The sequence below is a fragment of the Mustela putorius genome, unplaced genomic scaffold (assembly GCF_011764305.1).
Source record: "Mustela putorius furo isolate JIRA1106 unplaced genomic scaffold, ASM1176430v1.1 tig00000253_pilon_pilon_pilon, whole genome shotgun sequence".
NCBI classification, from domain to species: Eukaryota; Metazoa; Chordata; class Mammalia; order Carnivora; family Mustelidae; genus Mustela; species Mustela putorius.
This window is the reverse complement of record NW_025421329.1, coordinates 9,764,692-9,788,767: the sequence shown is the minus strand read 5'-3', so window position 1 is coordinate 9,788,767 and position 24,076 is coordinate 9,764,692. Positions and strand designations below refer to the sequence as shown.

The 24,076-nt window shown below is 45.5% G+C and overlaps 1 long non-coding RNA gene across 1 annotated transcript; it reads left to right on the top strand.

Moving 5' to 3' along the window:
* Positions 1 to 20,269: 20,269 nt before the first annotated feature.
* Positions 20,270 to 24,076, top strand: LOC123391603. The gene is made up of 3 exons (XR_006606303.1): positions 20,270 to 20,424; positions 20,857 to 20,997; positions 21,949 to 24,076. It is a non-coding gene; the product is annotated as an uncharacterized LOC123391603 (long non-coding RNA).

Here is a 24,076-nt window from a genome sequence, read left to right as displayed (position 1 = left end):
TAGTGAAGCATAATTTACCGGGAGCTGAGTGCATGGCATTTTCAGAAGCGATGTACATGATCGGCTCTTCTTCAGATTCCCATCTGGACTCCAGTGATGTGGTCAGGACGGTGACAACGCAGTCCCATTCCACCCCAAAGACTTTACTGTGAGGTCGAGGATTTCCTTTAGGAGTTTATTACCTATTAAATGACTTCCTTGAAAAGAGAGTGAACCAAAAATCATGTGAGATAACCAGAAATTTGGCATGAGAAAGGCACGGGTCTGGGACAGGAGCAGTTTTCGTGCGCTATCCGGATCACGTATCCAGACTGGGCTGTCGATCACTTGGAGTGAGGAAATGAAGCGGCATTCTGTTCTCTGGAGTTGTTTTCTACCATCCCAGCCTCCTGGTCTCATTGTTCTGGGTGTAGAAGAGAATGAGCTGGAAGACACAACATGGGTTCCGCCCTGAACCCTCTGCTCAGGGCAGGTGTAAGCATGGGCGGCTCCTTTCGGGCGCCTGTGCTCCTAGTGTGGGCTTGGCGGCCAGCACCCAAGCCACCTGTTGGAAGCACCCATCCTGGACCTGCTGAGTCCAAAACACTGAAGGCGGGGACCAGCTAGAGTGCTCACCAGCCTTCCAGGGCCCTGCAGTAACACTTGAGTCTGAGAGCCACTGGTATTGCCTTTTGAGTCTCACTTCCTTGTCCGGCCCACTTCCCAGAGGGGTGAACCAGTATCAGGAAAGATTATTTGACATGAATGCTCTGAAATCTCCAGATGACTTGGCCATATGGCTCCTGAACGTTTGCACGTCAGATCTCAGACCTTTGAGTGAGCAAAAAAAAGAATAGGAAACATCTTTTTTAAATTGGTTTTTTGTTGAAGTGATAGGGATATGGAGGTAAAATGGAATGTATTATAAAATGAGTTTTACCTGTTTCTTTTTTATCTTTTTTACTCTGACTGTTGGAAAATTTAAGTTACATTTGTGTCTTGCATGATATTTGTACAGCATTAGACCCTGTCAGATGCCACAGGCAATGCTATTAACATGCTGTTCCTGCACTGTCAAAATCATAGATCTATGTGGCTCTTCGAATTAAACCTTAAAAAAAAAAATTAAGTTCAGTGCCTTAGTCACATTAACTGTATTTCAGGCACTCAATAGTCACATGTGGCCACCATGGGAACTGAACCATGGGAATCTAGACCAGTCCATTGTAATGGAAAGTATAGCATTAGAGATTAAGAGTGGGACCTTTAGTTCCCAGAGTTCCAGTCTGGTTTTGACAAAGTTTCAGCCATTGCTGCCTGTCTACCAAACTTCACCATCGCCTCTTCCTTGTGGGTAAATCTCTGATTTTGTTTAAGACTTCACTTTAAATACACTCAGGTGCTCAAGTTGGTTCCCTCCCCAGAATCTGTGATTTCTTTGGAGGTGAGCATAGGCCCTAACTCTGGCCAAAGAGACATGAGGGAAATTATTGAAGTTGCAGGGGGTAGCTTCTGAGACAGTTTTGGCTATTTTCCAGCAGGAATATATATAATGCGTAGAGTGGCTACAGCCACTTTGTGACTGTGAGGTGGAACACTTATCTAATATAATAGCCAGTATATTGAAGATGGTAGGGTAGGGAGCAGGAAGGAACTAGGGTGCTTGGTAATAGTTGAGAGCTGATGGCACGACCAACTCTGGCACTATTCCCACTGAACTTCTTCTTATGTGAAGTAATGTACATTCTTGTCCTATATTCTTGTTGGTGTATTTTCTGTTACTTGCAGCCAGAAACACTCTAGCCCATTATCCTTGGGACAGCCACTGACCTTCCTGAGCCTGCTTTTCTCATCTCTAAGACATGAACACAGAGTTCTCACCTCATTCTATGAGATCATTTGATACTTGTGCTAGTAGGCATTTATCTCACATTCATTGTGTGTGGGACAGTTCAATACAGCAGACTCATGTAGCATCCATATAATGCTTAGTATGGGATCCTGAATCTTATATGTTCTCACCACTTAGCATTACAAACATTATCACAGGAGTCAAGTGATTAATTTGGACATTCTGTTCCTAAACATTTTACTTACCGTGGGAAGAAGTAGCCATTCTGGTTCTTCTTCCACCTTTCCAGGAGGATTTGAGAAGCAGTTGAAAAATGTTTTTGCCCCTCAGCCCATTTTGGAAATTCACATCTTCCCACAACTGAAAGACACAGAAATCAATACATAGAATTCTGCCTTCCTTGTGTTCAGGTTATAATGGCTATATAAAAATAGACTCATGATGAAGTTCCTGAAAATCTCTCTGGAAGCTAAAAGAGTTCATTGTAGGAATGACTCCTAGATAGATTCTAAGCTTCTCGATTTAAGGATGGGTTTTGCTCTGTTGGAACACCATGCTCTACCTGTCATGGTCTGGGACAGGAGTAGACTCTCAAGCAATCATCTGCTGCTTAACACTTTGTCAAGAACTGCAAAGGGTTGAAGACTGACCCTACTTGAAAGCTGTCAGCTGACCACAGTCTCCTGGAAGCTGGCTCAAGTCTTGGCTGAGGGGCATGGACTTCATCTCTTAGGGCTCAGCAGGGGCATGGATTTCCTGTTGAGATCCCCCCTCTTCTCCCCTGTCCCCTGCACCCCCCAGCTCAGGAAGGTGCCAGGGACGTGGGCTCACGTGTGTGCTGGGCACACACAGTCTATGGAGGTTTGCATCACAGCTGAAGAATTCTGAGTTTATAGACTCCTAATCTTATAAAGAGAGGTAGCAAACTGCCCCATCTTTGCTCCTGAGGGAGATATTATTGTTATTATCCTGATCAGGAGACAGATCTGCCTTTTGCCCCAACCAGACATTATCCATGTCTCCCAAGGCTTTTGCTGTACAAACAGCCTTGGGAAAAGGGTAAAGGCCTGAGCACATAGAATGCAGAGATGAGAGAGACTGAGATGGATTGTCTCCCAACACTCTGTCTTCAAATGGGGTGGAGTAGAAACCCCACGGTGTCTTGCTTCTGTCAGTCTCTTCATGGATACCCTGTTGGTATGTGACAGAAATTCTTGCTGTCTGTGTGGTGCTCCAAGCTGTCCCAGACCCCAAATTTCACCTTCTGGCAACCTATCACTTTCCAGATAAATCATTCCCAGGGTCTCCATTCAGATGACCAAGCAAGTGAATCTGATAGGTTGGATCCATACCCCATCCTGGATCACCAAGCTGTGGTTAGCGGGCAGGGTCAGTTAGCACCAACGCTTGGTCCATCCTCGTGTGTGGGCAGGAGGAGCAGATCCTCTTAGGGTGAAGGCAGGGAGACAGCATTGATAAAGACTAATCTAACGAACATCCATCCTTACATCCATGTTACCATTGTCAGCAGCAGCAAACTCTTTAGAAGTCTTCTAAATCACTTCTATTAAAGAGAGTCATCAAACATGACTCAAGTAACTTCAGCAGAAAACAGTCACTATAATAAAGTCCTTTCAGTATACAGTCTGCATTTTCTGAATATTCAAAAGAAAGAAAAACTAGACGGTGCCACCCTGCTGTGTGTGTTCAAAGCAATGCATGACAGCTCTTTTTATGGTTGGTGGCTTGCTGGGTTTTTGCTCTTTGGAAGGTATCGGAATCATTTGTATCACCACCAAAATGTGCTGTTTATGAAAAATAGAAAAGCAATTGCAAAACCAGTCCCACAGCCAGAGAAAAGGCAGTCTGTTGAAAAGTGATTACCAGGGATGGGGTGGAGAGGGTGAGGGCGTGGAAACAGTGGAGTTCTGAAAAGCAAAAGTCTGTTTCGACAGGACCCACCGGTGAGGAGCGGCCCTGCAAGGCTGCTCCCAGGCCTGTCCAGCTGAATGTGGGTGGAGGGGTCAGAACAGGCAGTTGGGTTCTCCTCTTCATGGCCTTTCTCCTTTTGTCTGTATCAGTAGAATCCTTCTGGTTTCCTAATCACCAGCCTCTCAGGAAACAAGGCTCAGAGCTCGTGAATGTGCACTTCAGTGTCGAATGCATTTTCAACCTGCATGATACTTCATGGGCTTATCTATGTTTAAATTACTCTTTCATCATGAAATGAAAGACCAATCCAAAGAAAGAAACCTGAATAAAGTCTGTTTAAGACAAGGCAGAGGATAAGTGGCCCCTGGGTGGCTCTGTTGGTTAAGTCTGACTCTGAATCTTGGCTCAGGTCTTGTGACCTCAGGGTTGTGAGTTCAGGTCCTGTGTTGGGATTCACGCTCAATGTGGAGCCTACTTAAAAAACAAAACAAAACAAAAGAAAACAAGACAAGGCAGAGGGCAAGAAAGGGTCAATTGTGTATGCTCAGTCAACATTAGTCTCTAGTTTAGAAAATGTCAATGACCAACATCCAACAGGCAAATTTGATGTGAGGGGAGTGGGTCTAATTTCCTCTGTTCTTGGAAGTACTTGAGCACATCTGCCCCCCACCTTGTCTTGTGGCCCATAATCAGAGAGGCCTCACACCTGCCCACTAGTTAACCATTTTCCAGGCTTTGGGACTACTTATCCTCAAGAAGTCCTGCATCAGACACTGAGCATGGAGACTGCCTTCCTCCAAACACATGGTGAAGCTGAACTCTTGCCTTGTCGCCCACCTCATACCCCTGCCTGTGGCTTTTCTCTTGTCCTTGATGTATTGTCCTAGGCCCTACAGCTTGACTCTCAGAAAGTGGCTTCCTACCTCCTATCCCCATTGTCTTTCCAGGGCTTGGGTATTCATCCATCCATCCATCCAGGTTAATTTTTGAATGCTCAAGGCATTGAACTAAGCATTTTGAAAGCTGCAGTGATGAGGGGCACCTGGGTGGTTCAGTCGGTTAAACGGCTGTCTTTAACTCAAGTTATAATCCCAGGGTCCTGGGTTCCCTGCTCTGCGAAGAACCTGATTCTCCCTCTTCCTCTGCCTGCCTACTTGTGCTCTCCCTCTATCTCTCTGTCAAATAAATAAATAAAATCTGTAAAAGAAAGAAAAAAGAAAGGAAAGAAAGAAAGAAAGAAAGAAAGAAAGAAAGAAACTAAGTTAGTTACAAGGATGAAAACAAAAGCCTGGTGTCTTCTCTTGTGAGATCACAATCCACTGTGAGAAGTTAGTCAAGCAAACAAGGTACTCTTCAAATGCATATAGGCCAGACTGGAGACTGCATTAGGATTTAGGGAGCATGGCTCCCTTTCATCTTGGGGGACCTGGGCACACTTCACAATGACAGACAGCCCTGAAGATGTGTTCAGACTTCTGTAGACAAGAGAAGTTGCCAAGATAGAGCCAGGAGGGTGGGGGGCAGGGACCCAGGGAATTCAAGACTAGGGGAGAGGGCTTCCTTCCCGTCTGTTCCTAGTGCTGATGGAACCCTGGTGGGTTTTACCTAATAGGAGAACATTTCTCCTCATCACTTTGGCAATAACTTACATTCTGGGTGGTGTCTTCCCTGGAGGACCTCTGAGTGTTGACAGTGTCTGAACAGTTTTGTATGGCTAGAAAAGTGTGCATGGGACCACGTTCAAAGAAAGAGAACATGTATTTAAAGTTGACGTGTACACTCTCATCTCTTCCCTGCCAACCCTCTAGAAGCTGGGTAAAGGTAGTCTTCAAAGGCACCATCTGGAACAGCCCCAGGAGATGTGTTTTCATACCATTAGGAACAATTACTCTAGCAAGTTCCAGCTTCTCTGTTTTGCTAAAACAATTCATGCTGAAAATCAATATTTGCTGAGTGATGAGTTGACTCTCATTGTGCAGAGCCCTAAGACTGGAGCTATCACTTTCCTGGGAAACAATGCTTCTCAGATTCACCTGGGGCATATGGTCAAGTGCAGGCTTGGGGTCTGGCTGACTTGAGAACACTGGGGTGAGGTGGGAAGCTGCAGTCTGGGATCTGCATTTTTAGCACACTCCCTGGATGATTTTAATGGAAGCCAGAATTTGAATCCCTTTTTCTAGAAATTGGATAAGAGGATCTGGTAAAAAAGACCAGGATTTGCTACAGCTGATCTGGGTGGGGGGGTGGTCCATGGGTATGTAATGTGCCTCTGAGATTTTTTGGAGTTGGGTCCCTGGCTGCATGAACCAGGATCCGTGAAGCTGAAATTCCAGAGTCTACATATTATATAAGCACTTTGGTTACTTATAAATGAGGAAGGAGTGATTTTAGAGCAGAGCAGCTGGAATGGATTTTCAATTTTCCTAACATCATAATTTTTTTTTTTTTTTTTTAGTGATTGAACTGAGGTGATTTTCATAGCCTGTAGTAAATAGAAGTGACACAAGGAGTTGAAGGTCAGTAATCCTTGAGATGGCCAAGGACTTTTCAGGTGAGACTATGGGCCTTGCTAGAAATGCAAACTCTGTGCCCTAGAATCTGAATCATCAACTTGGGGTCCTAGGAAGCTGTGTTTTTATGAGCCCTCTAGAGAATTCTGATTGTGGTCAAGTTTGAGAACCAATGCTTTTGACTTTGGTGGACAGGTGGAAATTGCCTGGTGAGTGTCTCCATGACCTCAGGTGTGTCCTCTCTCTCACTGCTACCTGATCAGATGGGAGAGGGACAATTGAGATCTTCTTGCCCCCTACTGCAGTGCAGAGACTCTGGAACAAATTCTTAGCTGCAATGCCCCCATATTCTTTTACTAGCCATCTTTGGTGAATTCAAGTGAAATTCTTTATCTTTTATGAAATAAAAAGTCCTAGTAAAATTGTTGGTTAATGTAAGACCAAAAAGTCTAAGATTTTTGCTTAGTATGAGAAGGGAGTGGCTGGCTGGCTTGGTTGTAGAGCATATGACTCTTGACCTCAGGTTTGTGAGTTCAAGCCCCACACTGGGTGTAGAAGTGTAGAGAGGCAGGCAGAGGGAGAGGATGAAGCAGGCCCCCCACCGAGAAGAAAGCCTGATGCAGAGCTAATCCCAGGACCCTGAGATCCTGACCTGAGCCAAAGACAGAGGCTTACCCACTGAGCCACCCAGGCGCCCCTAGAACTTACTTTAAAAAAAATTGGTGTGTGAAAGGGGAAACTAGAAACTATAGAGGGAAGAGAGCTGGTGAACACTACTATAAACCAAGGATGGAAGTTAAAAATCAGCAAGATCAGGATAAGACAAAGCCGCATAACATCTGAGATGATATATTGATGGGAACACCAGGCATGTCTGTGGCATTACTGCCCAGAATGCATAACCTGAATCAGTCCATTAGGAAACATCAGGCAAACCCAAACTGAGTGACAGTCTTCAAAATAACCGACCTCTACTTTTTAAAACATCAAAGTCAAGAGCGCCATGCTGAGGGGCTCTTGAGAACTGACAATTGAACATATGTGGTACTGGATTGGATGTTGGGGAGGGGGAATGGACTAGCACGGGCATCACTGGCAGCCAGCACCACTCGGTGTGGCCAGTACATCTGATAATAGTATGGTTCAGTGTTAAATGATCTGATATTGATTATTGTTCTGTGATTGTGTAAGAGAATATCTTTGTTCTTAAGAAAACACAAGTAGAATATTTAGGAAGTGAGTATGCAGGATGTCTATAACTTAGCCTCAAATGGTTTAGACAGTAAAAGGTGAAGCAGTAGGTGAATCTCTGTAAAGAGTATTTGGGAGTTCTTTGACTCTTACAACTTTTTTGTGGAAACTTAAGTTTTTAAAAAAGTGTGTATAATTAGAGGGAATGGTGATTGCTATCATTGTTTTTAAGTAGCAGGATTAAAGGCCGTGTTCCTTTTCATATTTAAAGATGTTTTCTGCCAAATAATCGCTATAAGCTTAACTATCCTTGAAATCCAAGAACAATTGAAATGATACAAATGATTCTTATCATACATATTCCAACTGTGCTTTTCTTTTCTTTTCAAGTATTTTATTTATTTGAGAGAGCAGAGTAAGAGAGAGAGGGCACAAGTGCGGAGAAGTGCAGAGGGTAAATGAGAAACACACTCCCCCCTTCACAGGGAGCCCCATGCCTGGCTCAGTCCTAGGACCCTGGGATCATGACCTGAACTGAAGGCAGACACTTAACTAATGGAGCCACCAGGGTGCCTTGAGCTTTTTTTTTTTTTTTCCTTTCTGCTGGTTAAGGTGTCTGTGCCTACTTCCCTAAAGGATTTGAGAAACACATCACTGAGCATGATACACAACTAATGAATCGTTGGACACTACATCAAAAAAAGTGATGTACTGTATATTGGCTAATTGAACATAACAATAAAAAATAAATAAAAATAAAGCTAGTAATTTTACAGACAAAAAAAGAAAAGGAAAGAAAAGGAGAGAAAAGAAAAGAAAAGAAAAGAAACACACACAAACCCCCACCAAACAGGACTCAAACCACACACAAAAGTGGGAGGGAAGATAATTAACACATGCAACTGTGAATGAAAGCATTGGTCCTTTTGCCCCTCCCTTTTTCTGAGAAGCCTGGATTTTTCCAGATCCCACGCTACTGGGTATGTCTCTTCCCCATGCACAATTAACATGTTTCCTGGAGAGTTTCACTATCATAAGGACACCCTTTTTGCTGACTACTCTGTATGCTCCACAATCCCAAAATGTGAGGCTGCCAGGTCTTTGAGGAGGCACTAAAGTACCTTCCTTTTGCTTTTTCTGCCTTGCTAAGCAACTCAGTGATATTATAGAGATCATTATCTTTTCTGGTACTTTTAGCATTGTTACTGGGTGAAGATCTAGACAATACTTGGCAGATGCCAAATCCCCAAGATAATGGCTGTTATTTTAAGGATCTTCCTCCTCTTCAAACATGGTTACCAAGATAATGCACACAGATCACAGACATCCTCATTACAATGAGCTTCGTTTTTGAACATATAAACAGGCAACGTGCAAGTCGCTGGATTAGCTTGAAGCTCTGTGGGGTGAAGCCAGAATGGCCGAACTCTGCCAGGGGTTTGAAGGTGCCTGGGTTTCCCTTGCAGACAATGCATGGGGAGCCTGGAGGAAATGCCTCCAGCAAAGCCTGCCGCTGAGCTGGGACGCCCTGTCCTCTTAAAGGGCCACTGCAAGGCTAAAGCCAGTCCAGAGCTGACTTCTTTTATGCATGTTTCTTTGTGTGTGTGTGTTTTTTTTTTTTTTTTTACATATGTTTATTCCTACTTTACCGTTGTTAGAAATAGCACAGTTCCTTAGAAATACCAGTTTGTGGTGACTCTCCAGATCTCTGTGGCCATGTTCAAGGAAGTGTTCCAAACAGCAACAACTGCAAAACACTCTACTTAATAGGTTGATCATCAAACAAGACCTTCTTATCATAAAGGAGCTGTTTTGGATGGTGTTTGACATCCTTCCATTTGAGAAGGATGCTATTTGAAGGAGACTTGTGGTGAGTCTAGTTTTCTGGTGGAAGGAGGAGGAAGGTACTCTGGCTGCAGCCTGAATTTAAGCTGAACACTGTGTTAGGCATGACACACACGGGTGAGCATGTGTGTATTCAGTGTGCACATACACACAGCTATGCATATACAGCTGACCCTGGAACAACACAGTTTGAACCACACTTGTCCACTTACACGTGGATATCTTCCAATAAATACAGTATACTTCTATAAATGTATGTTCTCTTTGTTTACTTTATTGCAAGAATACAGAATATGATGTATATAACACAGAAAATATGCATTAAGCAAATGCTTTGTTATTGGTAAGGTTTCTGGCCAATAGTAATTACATGTTTTGGATCAAAACATACTTTTGGATTTTTTACTATGCTGAGCATCAGCACCCCAACCCCTGCGTTGTTCAAGACTTAGCCACATATACATGTGAATATGTATATATACATGTAAGTATGTGTGTGTACATATGTATCTCTTTTCTTCTCAGCACCTGGGCACTTGGCTAAGAATCCCACATTACAGGTTAGGCAGGTGATGCCCAAGTTGGGGGACACTGCACGTGAGGAGTGGGGCAGAGCTTATAGGGATGTCTGGCTGCTTTCAAACCCATGGCCCTCTGACTCTACCTTACTTCCTTCTTTTTGCATAAAAAATGAAAACTTTTCTGATCCGAAGCACTTCCTAATTTGTTTTGATCATTGGATTATGTGTATGGCTGGGGGTGGGTGGGTGGGTAGGCATTTCCAGTTACTACTACTGCGTAATAAAATACCTGGCCTGACAAATGTCACATTTGCTAGAAAAATCAAACCATACGAGCTGCCCTGGGGGTTCCCAGTAAAGGATCCTAGTGGAGGCCAAGCCAAGGTATGGTAGGGCATGGTGAGACCCTGGTTGGTGGTCCTTTCTTCCCATCTTCCCTGGGCTCTGCAAACTCCCATTTAATCTCTCTGCCTCAGTTTCTCCATTTGTAAAGTGAGCTAATAGTAGCAACATCTCCTATTAGTACTACCAGATAGTATCAATACCAAATATGGTACATATCAAAGGAGATAATGCATGTACTCTCTCTGATATGATGCCTGAAACAGAATAAATGAGCAGTTGCTGTTACTGCAGGCGGTAATAATGATGCTTATGTGATGAAGTTCCCATTATGGGAGCACAAAGGATGGTGACCATCTCCACCTGAGCAGGAGGTGCTGGAGAATATCTGACTGAGGGTCTATAAGAACCAAACTCGCAGTTATCTGATCTTGCGCGCGCACGCGTGTGTGTGTGTGTGTGTTTACTGCAAGCTTTTAAATGTAACAATCTTTTTAAAAATTACATGTTCAATGGAAATAAGCCTTTTTAAAAAGTGCCAGGTGCCTTTTCATCTGTCACAAAGAAGTTTCTAGTTGTTACAATGTTCAGACCTTGAGAAAGAGGACTTTTACATATTTAAATAAACTCGGGTTTTGCATTTCTGCTTCTGAAATCTGACAACCAAGATACTCAGACATTTTTTTCAAAATAAACAACTTATGCTTATGACTTGAGGGATTAAAGAAAAAAAAAGATGCAGGCAATTTTTAAAGAGTCCTTAAACCAACACAAATCTAGGTTGCCTGGGTGGCTCAGTTGGTTAAGCATCTGCTTTCAGCTCAGGTCATGATCTCAGGGTCCCAGGATCAAGCCCTGCATAGGGCTCTCCACTCAGTAGGAAGTCTGCTTCTCTTTCTCATTCTCCCCCTGTGCTCGCTTTCTCTCTCTCTCTCATTATCTTTCAAATAAATAAAAATCTTAAAAAAAAAAAAAACAAAGCAAACCCTTTCACCCCAAAGTCTATATTCCATTCCCCTGCCCCTGCTGGGGAAGGAGGTTTTCCAGCTCAGTGGGGCTTACTGTAGTTAGCTGGAGCTCTGGCTGTGCTCTGCACACACAGCCCTTCTAGTAGATGGTTTAATCTGGCCAGGCTTTTGTTCTGCTCAAGTGGGGAAGCAGGTGAGCTTCTTTAAATGTTTGCAGTGACAACCACTGAGCGTCACTCATGGCCAGGCACCCTGATCCTGGAGCTACAGTCTGTGCTTGAATGTGACTCTGGTAGCTGGGGGCCAAGCCAGCCTGCAGGTGCCAGGACACTTCAGACCATGTGACACTTCATGGCTCTTAGCCAATGACTGAGAGGGTGGGTACAAAAGGCTGGCTTCCTCTGCCTCCAGGAAAGACCTGCTCTCGGTTCGTCAGAGCTCCCCGTGGGATCAGGCTGAAGCTGGTCTCCTGCTGATGCCATATGCTCACTTAGCCTTCTTCTTCACCATCCTGCTTCTATCACTGCCTTTCTCCTCATCCTAAACACACCAGAATCCCCTTCCCTGTCTCTTCTTCTAGAAATCCAGTCACCAATACTGCCTTTAATGAATGCTAGAGACAAGAACAGTCCCCCTACCATGGTGTGTGTGTGAGCCCAGAACACCGAGGCCAAGCAGCCAGTCCCCGGCAGGGAAGGCCACCGCTCCCTGAGAGCACAGCGCTGCACCATCAGGACTTTGGGGGAGGGGCACCCCATCCACAGAGCCAGGGGCTGCACATCCATGGAAGGCACGAGAAGACACTTTCCTTTATGGAAGACCCCGGGTTGCAGGACCTTTGGGATTTGAGTCAGACCTTAGCGGACGTTATCCCTGAATGTCAGGACCAGGATGTGAGCAGCACATGTACTTCCTGGGCCTGGCTTGGCTCTCCAGCCTCACACTCTTTACTGGTATTCGAGACCCGGCTCCTCTCTGCCAACTTGCACTCCAGTTCCTGTTCTCTTAAACGTGGTTCCGACTTGCTTTGTCTCTACCCTCTGAGCCAGACCGCCACTGGGATATGCGGTGACAGCATCCGTTTTCATTCCCTCAGCCAGGCACAGACAGCAATGGCCCCGGGACAGCAAGACATGCACAGCAAGCATTTGGACTGAATCCTGTCTCTTTGGAGCCAGGCGTTTATGTCCTGGTTCCTGTCTCAGTTTCTTCCCTTTGGTCACTCTTCAAACCATCTCGGTTTGCAAACAATATTGTCCTCATTCCCATATTTCATGCTATTTGTTAGGACACTGTCCCCACCAGCAGGACTGGCCTTCCCCAACTGACAAATCCTGATTGTCCCTCAAGACCCAAATCAAGAATCAGGTGCTTCTTGCTTCTGCTTCAGCAAGGGTGCTAAGCCCTGTCTCCTCCAGCAGACAATCTCCTTCTTGCAGCTGATTCACACCTGCACAGAGCCTTCTGACTGCAACCAGAAATCTATGTCAGCACTTCTTTAATGTGCATATGGACCCCCATGGGCCTTGTTAAAATGTGGTTCCTGGTTCAGTGACTCTGGAGCAGGGCCTGAGACTCTGCATTTCTCACAAGCTCCTTGGGAGCTGATATTGTAGGTCCACGGGGTATATGTGGATTAGCAAGGGTTTTTGTGACACCCTTGTCTCCTCTCCCAGATACCTAGGAGGAACAGTCTTTATCTGATTTACCTTTGTAGCTTCTCCCCTGCCTGAACCAGTACTAAATACACCTCACAGGCTCACCTACTGTGGGTTTAAATAGATGAGTGCACGCCCAACAGGCATTTACTGAAAGGTTGTTGTAACTTAGATTAAAGAGGAAAGCAGAGATGGATAAGCCCTATGTTCCTTAAGGCTCTGTGCTAGGAGGTTCCTGGCATGCAGATGGTGTTCACGTTTTTGTATTTGGTAATACAGAGCTCCATGCAAAAGCTGCACGTACCCTATCTCCTTTCTCCTTAGTGCTATCTGATAAGGACACAGTGTGGGCCCTACCTCTCCGATGATGAAGCTCTTGTACTAGCCACACAAGAATGAGGTGGTTACGAGGCAGAGGTCTTCCAAGGTAGTCTTGCCCATCAGACACTGGTTGCCACTGTGGTGCCATAAGGAAGAGCCTTGCTCTTGCCCAGGGACCTGTAGGCATCCATCGCGCCGGATTTTATCAACGACTACCCAGTTAGGGAAGTTTTGCATCTTTCCTCTAAGTATGCTGCAGAATGTTCTCTGCACGTCTTGAGAAAGTCATAGGCTGATTTTCCATCTGACAACTCAGCTTATTTTAGCTTACTTCAGCCCCTGTGGTGACTCTCCATTGTGCTTCTTGTGTCCCTGAGCTCCGTGTCCAGGGGACATGCTTACACTCCATTCCCCACTCCACCCCCTGAGTTCCCTACCCACCCCCACCCTCACCCCACACCCCCATCCAAGCCTAAGCAGCTCTCCTCACTTCTAGGTCCTCTGCAATGTAGAACTCGCTGATACCCATGGCTGTCTTGCAACCACTGCTGAGGAGGGACAACTGTGCTGCTCAGAGATGATGTCACAGCCTGAAGAGTAAGAACTGGGGCTTCAGAGCCCCGCCAAACAAGGTCTGATTCCTGGCTGTGACATTTACTAGCTGTGTGACCTTGATCTTGAAGCCATGATTTATGCTCTTTGAGCCTCTGTTTCTTATTCAGTAAAGCGGGGATGATGACTAAGCTACCGCCCACCTGAGGAGGTGGCTAAAAGGCTGAAATGAGGGGAGTATTTACATTCTCTACGGGGTCTGCAGAAAGTTCCAGGGGGGAATCGGTACTTGAAAGAAGGGAATGACATGATACTGTTTGGGCTTCTGGCCAAGGGCAGACCCCAGTCTGTTTCATTCTGGGAGGCTAAACCTCCAACAGATGATTTGTCCCTTTACTGGTTTGAGGAGCTCGGGTCACTGTTCAGGGTGACTGCAGCTGCCGGAGAGGGAGAGTCTGGGTCGGGGCTCCGATATCCTGTGCATGGCTCTGCCTCAACCACAAGGTCAAGCAGTCCTGCTGTGGGTTAGGATCCTGAGCATAGAATTGTTCTCTTATCCAGGAAAGCGGGTTTTCAGTTAGAGCCCGACTTTCTTGCAAAAACAAATGAACATTAGCACTCTTCTTAAAAAAAAATAATTGACTCCAAAGTGTATGGTCCCAGTGCCAGAACAGAATCCCCAATCACTCAATATATTAAGAAACCAGGAGAATGACAACACCACAAACCACTCTGGAGATGACCCAGATATTCGAATCCTTAGGATTTTAAAGCAACTGACTTAACTATTCCCAGTGAGGTAAGAGAAAACACGCTTATAGCGATGGAAAAGAGACATTTTTTGGTAAAGAAATGGAAACTATAAAAAAATGGAAATCAGAGAAGCAAAAAATACAATGTCTGGAATAAAGTCCTTATTAAAGGCAGGCCCTTGATGAACAGGTAGATACTAAAGCAACAGGGAATGAAAGAGACGCTCAGCTTCTTCAGAACTGAGCTACAGAAGAACATAGCGTACTTTTAGACAAAAAATGTTCAGGCATCATTGATTATAGGAGACTGTCTTCTTTGTGAAACTAAATTCCTCCTGAATTGTCATTAATTATTTTAAGGTTTTATTTATTTATAAATATTTAATTAATTTATTTATTTGACAGAGAGAGTGAGAGAGCACAAGCAGGCAGAGCAGCAGAGGGAGAGGGAGAAGCAGGCTCCACACTGAGCAGGGAGCCTGATGTGGGGCTCAATCCCAGGGCCCTGAGATCATGACCTGAGCTGAAGGCAGACGCTGAACCGACTGAGCCACCCAGGCGCCCCTAAGATTTTACTTTATTTTTTTAATGTAATCTCTACACCCAGAATGGGGCTCGAACTTACCACCCTGAGATTAAGAGTCGACATTCTACCGAATGAGCCAGCCAGGCACCCCACGAATTGTTTTTTCAAAAGACAGTCTTTTAGCAGCTGAACCACATTAAACTACTCTTGAAGCCTGCTACCTCACTAAACAGAGCAGGTGAGGGTGGGCGGCTGGGGGTGGGTGTTATGATGTGGCCAACACTCCTTGGGTTTCTGCCGCCACATGGTAGAGGGGGAAAGCACAGCCTTTATGGGGAGTTGCTGAGTTAAATCCCAATGGTGACTTTGACTTGCTCTGTGACTTGGACCAAGACATTTTGTATGTGCGAACCTATGTTTTTGTTGTTGTTTGTCTGTTTTTCATTTAGAAAGTTGGTATTGTTGAAGTTGTGCTTCTGACCTTGTTACAGATATTTATTTATTTATTTTTATTTATTTTTTAAAGATTTTATTTATTTATTCGATAGACAGAGATCACAAGGAGGTAGAGAGGCAGGCAGAGAGAGAGGAGGAAGCAGGCTCTCCGCTGAGCAGAGAGCCCGACACGGGGCTCGATCCCAGGACACTGGGACCATGACCTGAGCCGAAAGCAGAGGCTTTAACCCACTGAGCCACCCAGGCGCCCTTGTTACAGAGATTTAATACAAATGTGCATTCTGGGTATGAGCCTGGCATCTGCCATCGTTTCTTCTTTGTGTGTAGCATTGTGAACAAGACACTTTGCCGACATCTCAGTTCCTTTGAAGTAGTGCAGTGCCTCGGGGCCTTAGCAGGGTCCCAAAGGGTCTCGGGGTGCTGCCGTGGGACCAGTGAGGTGGGTGAGCGTCAGGCCTCTCTTTTCAAGAGCCACTGGCTGGAGCACCGGGATCAGCCCAGGCCCTGGAGCATAAGCCTTTGTTGGGAGCAGTCTCACACCTCTGAGGCCCGAGGAGAGAGCCAAAATGAAGATTCCAGAGGGGTCATCTTGGGGTGGACTCTGTCAGAGACAGGAACGAGGACTAGAGCACATCCTGGAGGCCTGAGTGATAAAGTGTGTCGCAGAGTGGCTGTAGTCTTCTGGAAGACCAAGTCTCCCTGGCATTTCAGGATCTGCCCCTTCAGCAGCATCCGCAGTGCTCTGGTTGACCCTGCAGTAATGACCATAGTGAAGTGCTGCCCCCATGTGGCAGTTGGGGGCAGAGACCGTCAAAGTGCCTATACCTCGTTTCTCTTCCGTTCAAGCCTTGGTGAGAGCCCCGGAAACAAGGGTTAATAATGGATGCAAACCAAGCAGTATTTTTAAAAATAAATACATACATACATAAATACATAAGAAATAATATGTGTGTGTGTGTGTGTGTGTGTGTGTATTTTATTTACTATAACTTCAGAGGAATAATAGTTGAAAACTGAACCAAAATATCCAGGGGGTAATATTAATACTCTAGCTCCATCCTCTTTTAAAACAGATTGGAAAATGCCATTCCTGAACTCAGAGCCCTCAGGGTTCTCCATGGTTCTGAGAATATTATCCTAACCTTCACGTTAACCTGTAAGACCTTGCCTACCTCCTAAGCCTTATTTTTCATCTCTTGATTTCTTGCTAGCCCTGTTTTGGTCTTACTGATAACCGTCAGTTTTATCTAACCAAGTCAGCACTTTCCTGCCACAGGGCCTGTGTACACACTGCTTCCTACACCTGACACTCCTGACTTCACATCCATGGCTCCCAGTGTCCACCTTCTACCTGCCAGTTCCTATTGATTTGCTAAGCATCCGTGTAAGTATTTCTTAGTCTGAGAAGATTTCTTCCTCTTCCCAGGCTGGACTGGACTGACATTTTATCCTATTTAATTAGAATAACTCAGTGCTAGATTGTTAGTTATGTAATTATGTGTTTACTGACCCTCTCCCTGTCTCTGTGATGGTAAAAACCTTGTTTACTTGTTCACTCCTCGGTCCCTGGCAATGGGCACAGAGTAGACAGTCAAATATGTTCTAAACTAGAGAACTATTTGTTCTTTTAGTATTCTGTTATTTTCCTAATTTGGAGAACCCAAATAATTTCTAGGAAGAAGCTGATGTATCTAGATATGTTCGTGGAGACAGAGTGAGGCAAATCCAAGGCACATGGGCACACTGATGAACTAGGCTAGGCTCAGAACAGGGTCAGGCCTTAAGCCTACACATCCTGCTGTGCTCCCATTTGCAACCTGCTTGTGCATCACTGCCCGTTCCATAGCGACAGGGAAATCATTCCCCAGGAATGGCTTCAACATTACATGATGCCTGAGAGAAATCTTAAGATTTTCCTCTCAAACCCTTTTTATTTAATTGTTTTTTATCTTAAAAATGATTCCACTTATCCAAGGTACATACATACTGTGGCTGTGGAAAAGAAAATGACATTATTCAGTGAATAGACCATGACAAAATGTTGTGGCTTAAAACAGGGATGGTTTGTTGCTTTCCACAGTGCTGTGGGCTGACTTGGCTCAGCCGGGTGGTTCTGTTCCTCACAGCACTGCCAGAAGGCACTCATGTGGTATGTTCCTCTGGCCTCTGGGCTGGGCTGGAGGGCCGAGGAACTCTTTGTTTACGTGACTGCCTCTCTCCATGAAGCTAATTGGAGCTTCCTCACAGAATGGCGGTTTCAGGGTGGCCCACGTTCTTCCTGGTGTCTGACTTCATGAGAGAAATGGGAGGCTGTGAACCAAGTAGGTCTTCATCCCAGGACTGAGATGGTGTTAACCCTGCCACATAGTGTTGGTCAAAGTAGTGATGGGCCAGCACAGATTTAGGGTGGTGGTGGACACCATACATATCTTGATGAATGTCACTGCGTGTACTTATTAGGAGGGAATTTGTGATGGCCATTTCTCAAGACTGTCCTCCAGAATCAGATGTAAGAGTTGAACCCTGTTCCTGTTCGAGAATCAGCTGCATAGCCATGGCATGGTGCTTAAATGCCTGACCCTCCAGGCATCTTCTTCTCAAACAGGGAGAACACTAACTGCATAGATTTTCTGGAGGACTCAAATAAAGTAATAATATATACAGTATGTACGTGATAGGCACTCTGCTAATTATACTGGGAAAAGAAATCCCCTTAGTTCTCTGTAGCAGAGGGAGTTGGTGTCCAGCCCGTATTCCCTAGGTCCACAGCTAAGGCCACTTGCCAACCAGCTTGTGCTGGGTTGATGCTGTCTGTGCTTGCCCTTCCCTGGACAACTCTAAGCCATGTCTGCCTGCACAGGCTCTTGGGTCAGCAAGGATTGGACTCCATAGCTTCCAGAGGTCACTGCCTTGAGCCTACCTTTTGAACAGCCTTTCCTCCTTCTCATCTTACTTCCCCAATATCTCAGGATCACTTCCCTAATAAACTACTTGGATCCAAGTCCTTGTCTTAGGGCCTGTTTGGGAGGACCAAAACAAAGACATAAACCATAGATATGTGATATACTTTATTTATTTGTATATATTTGAAATGAGTTGCTTATTTTATTTGAGAGAGACAGAATGCAGGAGCAGAGAGAGGGGCAAAGGGAGAGGGAGAAGGAGAGAGAGTCTCCAGCAGACTCTCTGCTGGGCACAGAGCCCAACAGCGGGCTCGATTTCAGGACCCTGAGCTCAGGACATGGGCCAAAAACAAGAGTCATACCCTTAACCAACTGAGCCACCCAGTCATGTCCCACTTTAATAGCACAAGTTGACCCATGTTTGGGAGAGATTTACATAGTCTGCTTCTTGGTTTTACGTTTTAGAGAGACACCTGGCAGTGCCCATAGGTAGAAGAAAAAGACTCCATTTTTCATTTCTAGGGTAAAATAGTCATTTCATGTCTTTCTCAGTTCTGAAAGCCAAAATTTAGAAAAACTAGCAGCCACTCAAAAGAATAGGATTAAGAGGTGGAAAGGAGGGTCTCCACTATGGACAGTGGTGACATGAAACACCATTCTAAGAGCCTAAACCATAATTCTTCATGGGGAGGGAATTACTTTTGTTATAAGAAAATGTCTTGGTGGGCTCCTGAGGACAAAAGGGGAGGGAATGGGCTGGCCAGGACCACCGTGCCAGTGTTTAGCTTAACCTGCTTTGCACTAGAAAAGAAACAGGGCACCAGGGTGGCTCAGTCATTAAGTGTCTGCCTTCAGCTCAGGTCATGATTCCAGGGTCCTGGGAACCAGCCCTTGTGGGGTTCCCTGCTGAGCAGGAAGCCTGCTTCTCCCTCTCCCACTCTCTGGCTTGTGTTCCCTCTTTCTTTAGGTCTCTCTCTGTCAAATAAATAAAATCCTAAAAAAAAAAAAAAAAAAAAGAAGAAGAAGAAGAAGAAAAGGAAAGAAGGAAGGAAGGAAGGAAGGAAGGAAGGAAGGAAGAAAGAAAGAAAGAAAGAAAGAAAGAAAGAAAGAAAGAAAAAGAAAGAAGCCCCAAAAGTACAAAAGAGGTATTAGGAACATGAACAGCAGGTTGTACAGCGGATTGAAAGGATGTGAAGAGCACAACCAGCTGATGTTGTTTGTAGTTCTCCATGCAAGTCCTTTTATGCCCAAAACATGTGTTGAAGTGTCCCCTCCTTGACATAAATGTGTGCGTGTGCATGTGTGTGTTGATGAAATTAAAGTGTAGGCTTGAGTTTCCCCAAGGAGCAATGACATGGAGACCAAATATGAAAACAGTGAGGACTGGAAAATAATGCCCCCAAGTAGAAGTGCTTGAAAGAACATTGGTTCACAGAAATTTGCAGAGCCTGGTTGAGGACTTCCCACAGATCAGGGAAGGGAAGGCTGAAGGAACTTTTTCTGGGTGTCAAGGGACAGCTAGAGCTTAAATCTGGCCTAGGAATGTATCTGAATGCCTGACCCAGCATTGGTATGGGTATTGAGTACATATGCTAGTGTGTCTATTGCTAGAGATCATGCTAGTATGTTTCTTGCATGTTCTCTATGTTTGAGATGGCCAGAGAAGCTCCGGAGTAGGTTTAAAAAGGAGTAGCTGACCTCCTCCTCCTCAGAGCACCAAGGGGCCAAGCCTCTCCCCACTTGAGACAACCCCCTTCACTATTGAACCTACTGCCTTCTCTAACAGTGTCAGCTGAACCAACATAATCAGCTATCATCTTGCTCCTACTTCTGTTGACCTTTTTTCCCTGGACCAGGATGAGAATTGGGGGAAGGGTTGCTGCACATTCATTTCTCACAGTGTTTATCTTGCGGTGATCAAATGGCCGGGTTAGACAAACGATGTTTATGTGGCATGAGGGTGGAAGACAGACATCTGGGGCGGGGACAGATCCTGCCAGCCCCAGGCACCAAGGGAGCGTCTTCACCCCGGCTGAGAAATTCAGAATCCTCTCAATGGGAGGCTCCACATTTTCCTTTGAGAAAACAAATTTTGCAAAGATTCTTCAGAATCCCGGTATGTACGGATAGCCTTTAAGGAGTCCAACATAATAGGGTCGTCATCTAGGGATGCTTGGGTGGTTCAGTGTCTGACTCTAGGTTTGTCTCAGGCCGTGATCTCAGCGTCATGCGATGAAGCCCTGCATCTGGCTCTGTGCTCTGTGGGGAGTCTGCTTCTCTCTCTCTCCCCTCTCCCTTTGCCCTTCCCCCTGTTCGCACTCTCTCTATCTAAAAACGAATAGAGAAATATTTTTTTAAAAAGAGGATCATAGTCTATCAACCCAAACAGCAAAGGAAATTACAGCTTTGATACTTGAGAGCTTTAAGTGATGACATTTCATTCTCTGAGCAGAGGTAATCGGCATGAAGGCCCATGAGGGAGGGGCTGGAGGAAGGGTGGTAACAAGGTTACAAATGAGCTATTTCCTTGTTCTTCTTTCCGTTTCAGCGTCTCCCAACGACTGGAGCTTTGTCTTGCCCAGCTGGGTATGTTCCAAGCCACTCTGTGTACAGACATGGACGAATATGATAGCATTTTATTGGGAGAAAAGACTCTTGTTCAGCTGACCTGCAAAACAGCTAATAGGAGGTAAAGGAAGGTGGCTGGCCCACTCTTCCAGATTTATATGCTACTTGTAATTAAAAAAAAAAAAAATTCAAGCACCATTCCAGTTAGTCTCACCCCTTCTTTACGAGTTACCAGTAGAAGATATCATGACTTATTTTGGAGAGAAGGAACCTAAAGTTCAGAGTGGTTACATGAATGCCGGAAGAGGCATCCAACCGGGTCATAGCAAAGACTGGCCTTGAAAGGTCTTTTGACTTTATCCTCCCAGAGGTCACAGCTCCAAAACCCTAGAGACCAGGCAAATGTAAGAGAGCAACATGGGCCAAAGTAGTGGTGCAATAGGGAGTGTTGGGGACTATGGCCAACTGGGGAGCTTGTCCCTATCTTTAGTCCCACATGATTGTGGGTATGTGGGGAATATGGGCCCCATTCTGTTAGATTCTACAACTTGACCTCAATTCATGTTTTACAAGAAATTATTCGGCAATTACTTAGGGAAAAACAAAAACAAAAAACTATGTGCTACCAAACAAGACAAGTTTTTAGATGGCCTTTTGCCCCCAGGGTGTGATTACTTGTCCACCCCATACCTTGATAGAGGCTGCATGGTGGGTGCGTGTGGCCAGGGCGGTGGGAGCAAGTGCTCCCTGCTCCGTTCTTAGCTGCCTGTCCCATGGGTTCCACATGTTAGTTCTGCAGAGGCTGGGTTGTGGGGGCAGGGAGTGCTCCCAGCTACAGCGCCTAATCAGGGAAAGTGAAAAATGGTGGCCTTTAACCCCATTAGCCTGGAAGGCAGACATACAGAGAGGTATGTGTTCCCAAATCTACCTCCCTTCTCCATCCCCACTCCCACCAGCATCCAGCATAGGACAGTGTTCACTTCTGTACAGTCATTTTTGGAGCTGACAGCAAAGTTTCTATTTTCTTTTGTGAGGGATGCAGTTGGTATTTAATCTCTGCCTTTCTCAGCAGGTTTGCTTTTTGTCACAACACTCCTGCAAAGACGGGATGACAGTGAGACCACATGACCTTATCTGCAGCTGCCGTATTGAGGCGCTTTATGATTTCTCTTGAGAACAGTCCAGTGTTGTGAGTAGGACCTCTCTTTATGGTTTCTCTTGAGAACAGTCCAGCGTTGTGAGTAGGACCTCTCTTTATGGTTTCTCTTGAGAATAGTCCAGCGTTGTGAGTAGGACCTCTCTGTTCCCTGAATGTCACTCTCTGTGACCCTATCCAGCTCCTTCCTTGTGAGCCGTGAGAGCCACCGGCTTATCAGTTCTCGCCACTGGGAAATGTGCATTTTCCTCTTGGTGGAGGTGTACTTCACAAGGCCCCCCGGGGTGTTCTCAGCTTCCTCAGACAGCTGGCTGTATTTGGAAGACCCAGGGTTTCTTCCGCGAGGATTGATGTGATCCCTGCAGGTCAAACACATTGGTGGAAGGCCAGAAAGCACACGGTCCTTCATTCTCCAAACCTGGGTCCACGCCAAGGAGGAGGACACAGGGCAGGTGAGGCAGGGACCCTCTTGTGGAGTCTTTTTCAACTCTGCTTTGGAGCCTCTCCTATTTTCTAAAACAAAAGAAAATGCAATGGAGAAAGGGAGCAGCCGCTGAACAATAGCAGGAAAGAGGGTTCAGGAGGAATGTGGACTTGCCCCATTTCTGCCTTTTTCATGGTGAAAATATGCCATGAGGAGAAGAGGACTCACTTTCAAAATCTCTCTCTCTCTCTCTTTCTGTTTAATTCTACTTAGTCAGCGTCAGTGTACAAGAGGTTATCAGACTTGTTCTGGAACAGTGCTTGGGAAGTTATGAGTTGCTGGCAGGATATGCAGCCCACATACTCAGGTATGCAAGAAATAAAATTATCTCTAGCCCTTCAAATCACACCATTCTGACTCAGAACCCCTGCCCCCAACAAAATACATGTGAAACACCATCCTGGCATTACTGGGGTGGGGGTCTCCCCTCACAGCTTCTTGGAGAGCTTGTAGGGGGAAGGGGCAGCTGAGGCAGGGGTGGCTAACCTCTGTTATTCCTAAGCTCAGCGTTTGGATCTCCAAACTCCTCACACACAGCGCTCCGATCCCACACTTTCCTGGGTAACCCCTGCTGGGCTTTGCCAGCCTTTCAACTGAGGCCAGCACTTCCCTTCGCCCTCCTGGCCAGCCTGGGACAGAGTCTCCACTGCTCTTCTCTCATCTCCCCAGCACTGAATGCAACATCTGACCTGCTTAGGCCTTGGGCAAGCAAAATTAGGTAACTGAAGTCTTTTGAAGACAAATTCTTCTTTTTCCCTACCACAAATCTCCCCCAATATAAGGAAGCATGGGGCTTGTCTATCAGCTTAAGTGGGGAAAGTAAAAGGGAGAGGCACCAGAGAAAAATACAGAAATCAATATCTTCCAGTCTTCCAAATTAGCATGACACTTATGTGTGTACAGAATGGACCCAAGATGGAGATTCAGGAGTCTGTTTATATGGTATGATTTAATGGGTCGCTGCTGGAAGATTCTATAGTTGAGTCTTTCAAAGTGTTATTCCGCCTAAAATTTCCAGCACTGAAAATGCAGACAGTATTTTCTCTCTAGGGAAGGGCTCCTGCATCAAGTTAGTGTTATCTGTAGTCGGCACCACAGCATGTGACCAGCACAAAAGGTGAGGCAGTCTCTTCATCATGCAGTAAAGTATAGAAGGAGGTAGGACACCTGGATGGGGAGATGGGACACCTGGATGGGGCTGTGTGGTGGCCTTGTCTTAAGAGAATGTGTCTGGGTCAGCCATGCTGTGATCAGAGATTGACACCATGAAGACTCAGGCTCTTGGTTTGAAAGAGACTGTCCTAAGTAGGAGGTCACACCAGGGTCGTGGGTTCTGGCTGTTCTGGGGAGAATGGTTGCTGCCCACACAATCTGACAGTTTCTAGCCTTGTCTGAGCAATCCAGACCCAGGCTGAGAAAGTTATTCCTTAATGTTCAGGTGGCTTTTTGTAAGTTCACCTCTTCCCTTCCTTTTGTCACAGATCAGGAGACAGCTTTAAAATATTGTGTTCAGCCCTGATGATTATGGCAGCACTATTAACAGTAGCCAAACTATGGAGA